Source organism: Neolamprologus multifasciatus, chromosome 2 (assembly GCF_963576455.1).
Source record: "Neolamprologus multifasciatus chromosome 2, fNeoMul1.2, whole genome shotgun sequence".
Classification (NCBI taxonomy): Eukaryota; Metazoa; Chordata; class Actinopteri; order Cichliformes; family Cichlidae; genus Neolamprologus; species Neolamprologus multifasciatus.
This window is the reverse complement of record NC_140440.1, coordinates 18,530,000-18,536,552: the sequence shown is the minus strand read 5'-3', so window position 1 is coordinate 18,536,552 and position 6,553 is coordinate 18,530,000.

Genomic DNA, 6,553 nt, shown 5'->3' with positions numbered 1-6,553 from the left:
CTCTGGCTCTCTTTGTGCTGGTTTCCTCCTCTCACCCCCAAACTGGTCATGACAGATGACCGTCCCTCCCTGAGCCTGGTTCTGCTGGAGTTTCCTTTCTTCCCACCGCCGCCCACACTTGCTGATTGTTCTGATTGTTCCAATTGTTGGGGTTTTCTCTGTGTTGTTTGTATTGTTGTTGTGTCTTTACTTTACAATATAAAGCACCTTTCAGCAGCTGTTCTTGTGATTTGGTGCTTCATAAATAAAATTGAATTGAATTGAATTGAAATTGAATGTGCTGTATGAAGTGCAAGGGATGAGCATGACTGATGGTCAGAATGAGGCGGGGAAGGTCTGGGCTCAAACCCAAGGATGACATAAACATCTACTCTGCTCATCCTGGACTCAGAGAGTTTCACAGACTCCAAAAATAACAACCAACCAGTGCTGGACTATGGCATGTGTGGAGATTGCCCACTAACTGCAAGTAGTAATGGTGGTCAGATGGTCATAAAGAGGATTAGCGTGCAACACCTGCAACCTCTGTGTGACCACTTTTGTCTGCAAGGTAATTGCACAGGTTTTCTGGTGGGATGAAACCTGTCTCCAAACAACTAAGTCCCACTTGAACTGACTATAATCAATCTCACACAGATTGGCGACTCCCACAACTCCCACAATGCATGTCTTTGATAGAGGAGTCAATTGCTTGCAAACTGGCAATATTGTTATATAGAAGAAGGGCTCTGTCATTCTGCATTTAAATCACCATCTGCAGCAAGTTCAACGCACAATGCAAACCCACAAAAAACAAACAGAGAGGAAAAGAACAATAAAAACAACAAAAAACAATAAAAACCTGGATATTTTATTACTAACTTATAAATTATGTACTTACATATTTTGTTAATAGTTCACAACCAGCTATGAACTATTCCTTCCCACCATTGTGAACACGAATAAATGATATTGATACATACACTAAATTATTTGCTCAAACACACTGTAGTAATAAGAGGTAATTGAATCCTCATAGAAAAGAGACATTGAAAGTTTATCATGTATGGTACTTAGCAAACAAGCAGTTTATGAACGCTCCACAGCTACGACTTACAGATGTCTGCAGTAAGCTCTACTCTTCTGTACCATGAACTGTTGAATCTTTATACAAACACTTTAATCTGCCAAAAACAAAAAACTGCAATACTGTATGCAGATGGTGGGTACAGAAAGTAAAGCATGAAGGTGTGTCAGCTGACAGAACTTGCTGTTAAGTGGCAACAATTTTTTAGGGAAGTAAAATTTAACTAGAAAGTGCATTTTCTGAAGAAACTGCAGTGTGAATGCTTGAATCTGAATGTATGCACTGAAATGAATTAATTGCTGAATTTTAAATTAAAAAGTTTGAATGAAATAAAAAACAAAACAAAAAACAGAATTTAACCTGAAAACAAAAGTGCAGAACTTATTATAGCTGACTTTTACACAGAAAAAGTTGGAAAATAGCTGAAAATGTTTTAAATGTAAATTAGAAAAACCTAAGTAATGAGAAAAAAAATTTAGAGTCAGAAAACATCTGAATGAATATTAAAAGTTCATACTCTTTGAATCACTGAATGACTAAAATGTGATCCCTCCAATTGGATCCACACAGTTTAAAATTTTTAAATGTTTGAGCTTTGAAAGACACAGTGTTGGAAAGAGAACAACGATGGCGACGTTTTGAGGGTAAAATGATGGCTGTAGAGCAAACACTGTGGACACAGCAGCAGTTGAAAGAGAAGTGTTTAAGATGAATCTTGGAAGAGTGGCAGGCAGAGCTCGTTAGGCAGGCAGGTGTGACACGCACACAGACATGCGCCTCACTTTTGCTGCTTAAAATGAACAGAAAAGTCAGCCCGAAACAAATCGTTCCCAAATGAAAAGTACAGGTCGTATTGACAAAATTCTTTCACTGTGAGTGGCAGCAATGTCTGGTCTACTGAATTCTCAGTTTTCATGCCTGTGGAGTTTATTATATGGACGTGGTGACAGTGGAAAGAACCCATGCTCTTCTGATTTTCAAACGAACCTTCTGAGCCATTTTAACATTAGAGTCTATGGAAGAGTTGGAGGGAGGAGGCTGTGCATTGGTGACATTTATGAAAGAACCATAACACCTATTACTATAATAAACACATTGGATGAAAGAGGACAGCGATGGCTACGTTTTGAGGGTTAAATCAGACCTGTAGAGCAAACGCTGCGGACACAGCTGCAGTTTTTAAAAAAGATTTTAAGATTAATTTTTTCGCTCCTCTCACTCTAGCAGTTGAGCTGTCTCACTCTAGCCCCAACATTCCGTCCCATACACACCCATTATAAACTCTGAAACGGGTGAAAAAACATCATGAAACTTAAACTGGAACTGAAGAAAAAGTATAATAGATATTGAAAAGATAAATACAAGTTGAATAGTTGAATGTCTTGTCTTCGTTTTAAAGTTTGAATGGTGGCTCTATGTGAACGTATGTGGAAGTAGTAAGAGTTTAAAAATGAGTAAGTTGAATGAGGATTTGAAGGGTCTCCCCATTGAAATACATGGGAAATTTTTGTTGAAAAAAGTTGAATAAAATTAAAAATATAAATATTAAAAATGAGAAAAATACAAGCAGTCATGTCCAAAAGAAGAGGAATCTAACGGTGTTTGTTTCATCTTGTTCTCTCTATAAACTCCACAAGATGCTCGGTTGAACTTTCCCTCCTCCGAGGTAAACTTTTATTAAACTCTTAACAAACAGTCATGAGTCTCTACTTCTCACCTTCCGGTGTTACACTCTCAAGACTCCGGGCGGAACACACGGGTAAATGCAATTCCCATTGCTACATCCCTTTTCTTTTACAAAGACAATGAACTATTCATACGTTGAGAACTCAGTTTGCAACTGGAACAAAACTTAGACATGACATTTCTTTGTTGGACACCATTTTCTTCAAAAATAAAAATTCTTTCTTCCACTTACTTTTTTAGCTTTCTTTCTATTTTCCTTTAGTGTTACTTTTATTCATTTTTTCCGTTTTGTTTCTCTTTTCCTTTTTTTCCTTTTTCTTTTTTTTCCTTCCAAACAAGTAAACAGATCACAAAGCCATAACTCAAAATATTATCACAGATGTTTTGGTCTGTTCTCTAACCAGTAAACAAATCACAACATATAACTCACAGATTACCCCTTAATTGCATACATAGTCCTTCAGATATCCAGGTTGTTGTACTACCCGTCCTGACCTGGTAGTGCTGTTTTGTGTGTTGTCTTTGCTCTGTGTCGGCACAGTAATGTTCTGCCCCTCAGGCTGGAGATGTGCTGACATGTCTTTTTTGACCTCCACAGCTCGCCTCAGATGGCGACGATTCCTTCTGAGGACTCTGCCGTTGTCCAACTCCACATCATAGGATCTGTTTCCCAGAGTGTTACACACTCTAGCCTTGGTCCATAAGTTGTGTGGTTCAAAAGGTTGGACTCGCACCAAGTCCCCTGGGTTTAATGTGTCCATGTCCTTCGCCGTCTTGTTGTAGTACTTTGTTTGTCTCTCTCTGTTTTTCATCAGTGCTAACTTGTTGTCAGTCACTTTGGGTTGCAACAATCTGTCTCGTATTGGGAGGAGTGCCCTCGTTCTCCTGCTTAACAATCTCTGTGCAGGGCTGGTAGTCAAACCTTGTGTTGGGGTGTTTCTGTGGTCCAATAAGGCCAAATATGGATCCTGTCCAGCCAATTTAGCCTTTTTCATGAGTCGTTTGGCAGTTTTAACGGCAGACTCAGCTTTGCCGTTGCTCTGCGGATAGCCAGGTGATGAGGTATGGTGTCGAAATTCCCATTTCCGGCTGAAGTTGGCAAACTCTGTCGAACTGTACTGGGGCCCGTTGTCAGAAAAAACAATATTTGGGATTCCCTGACGTGCGAAATGAGCCTTTAGTTTCCTAATCACAGTACTCGACTTGGTATCAGGTAGATAATCTATCTCCCAAAAGTTGGAGTAATAATCAACGGTTATTAGGTAGTCCCTACCCTCAAAGTTGAATAAATCTGTCCCAACTTTGGTCCATGGTCTCATGGTCGGCTCGTGTGGTTTTAGTGTCTCTTTCTGTTGTTTTGCATCCACAGACCGACATATGTCACATGTAGCGATGTACTTTTTGATGTGGTCGTTCATACCGTGCCAGTAGACGCAGTCTCTAGCTCTCCTGAGGCACCCTTCTGTGCCGATGTGTGTTGAGTGAATTCGCTGGGTTATATCTGCCTGGAGTGCTTCTGGAATCACCACTCTCTCCCTTGAAGACCAATCCCTCCTGTGTGCTCAATTCATCCTGCAAAGATTGGAACTGGGTTATTTCAACAGGTACATCTTTCTTACAGGCTGGCCACCCCTTTTGTATTGTTTTTATCAGTGTTTGTAGTGTGTGGTCGGTTCTTGTCCCTGCTCGTATTCTGTCCATGCCTTCTGTTGAAACAGGTACATAGTCCACCATGTTGACACATTCTATCTCCAACTCCGTCTGGCTTTTGTTGCTGTCCTGCAAGTAGGCCCTACTCAGCGTATCAGCGAGTAGCATGTCGCGGCCTGGAACATATGTTATGGTTATATCATATTTTTGCAGCCTTAATAACATCCTTTGCAGTCTCTTAGGTGCATGTAACAGTGGCTTTTTAATAATGTTCTCCAGTGGCTTGTGGTCTGATTGCACTCTCACAAGACGACCATATGTATATTGGTGGAATTTCTCCATCCCAAACACAATAGCTAAACATTCCTTTTCAATTTGTGCATAACCTCTTTCAGTGAGCGTCAGTGCACGACTTGCAAATGCCACTGGTTTTCCATGTTGAGTCAGAGCTGCTCCCAGTCCTGTCTCGCTGGCATCACACTGCAGTGTCAGCTCTTCTTCAGGACTGTAATATTTCAAAACTGGGACTTGTGTTAGTTTTTCTTTCAGTCTTTTAAATGCATCTTCCTGCACGTCTGTCCACTCCCATAGGCTGTCTCTGTGCGTCAGTTGTCTGAGAGGCTCACAGTCGTCTGACAGATGCTTGTAGAACTTTGATAAATAGTTGACCATTCCAACTAGTCTCTGCACCCCTTTTATGTCAGTTGGTGCTGGCATCTGTGTGATGGCCCGTACCTTCTCTGGGTCAGCTCTCAGCCCCTCTGCTGTGAGTAGATGTCCGATGTATGGTACTTCCTGTCTTCTAAGCTTGAGTTTTTCCACATTTAATTTGATGTTTCTCTCTCTGCAGCGTTCCAGGAAAAGTCTCAGGTTTCTGTCATGATCCATTTCTGCCAACTCCATTGTCTCTCCTTTTCCAGTGATCAGGATGTCATCAGCAATGATGTATGTGCCTGGCAGGTTCTCCAACGCTTGCATCAGTTTGCGCTGAAAGACCTCTGGCGCTGGGCTGATCCCCATCGGCATTCTCAGCCAACGAAAGCGACCAAATGGTGTTGCGAATGTCGTGAGATGGCTTGACTCTTCTGTAAGCTTCACATGCCAAAAGCCATGTTTCACATCACAAACTGTGAAAACTTTCGCTTTTGACACATCTGGCAAGATGTCATCTATTGTTGGTAACGGGAAGTGACTACGCTTCAAAGCTTTGTTGAGCGGTCTCGGGTCAATACATATCCTGGGTTTGCCATTTGGCTTCTGCACTGTCACCATCCCACTGATCCAATCAGTACTACAATCCACTGGTGCTATTATTTGTCTGTCTGCAAGGCTCATCAGTTCCTCTTTCAGTGGTTTCATCATCGACACTGGGACTCTGCGTTTTGGCAGCTTGACGGGCTGCACTGTTGTGTCGATTTCCAGCTCATATTCACCTTGCAAACATCCATCTCCTGTAAACACATCCTGAAACTCAGTCTTTATCTCTTCCAACAACCATGTGTTTTTCTCTGATGGAGCTGTTGTCACTGAGCTGTCCAAAGCACAGATGTTATCATATTTAACTTGTATTAGCTTCATCGCTTCACTAGCTGTTCTCCCAAGTAGAAGTGTTTTACAATCCTCCTCTACCACTTGGAACTCGACTCTGTACTTTTTGTTGTTTCTTGGGTTTGTCAGCTTGACCTTACACTTTCCTAATGGACACAGCCTTGACTTATTGTACATCACAAGAACCTTGTCTGTGTGCTCCATTTTGATGTTCGGGTTCAACAAGTTGATGGGAATAACGTTGCAAGTTGCACCACAGTCAACTTGAAACTTGACCAGGCTGTTGCCAATCATCATGCCTGCAAACAGCTGCTCTCGTTTTTTCATGTCCGATTCTTTGATCTGGTTCACTTCTACTGCAGTCTGTGTCATAGCTGTGACAGTCATTATGTCCTCACAGGAATCCGAGTCCTGCTCCGTCACTGTGTGGACCTTATTTCCGTTTTCACTCTGTCTGCTTTTACTCCTGCATGCTATAGCAAAATGATTTTCTTTGCCACATTTTTTGCATTTTCTTCCATATGCTGGGCATTTTGATTTGAGTCTTTCATGCGCTCTTCCACAAAATCTGCATGATATCTCTTTATCCAGTCTTTTTCTCTC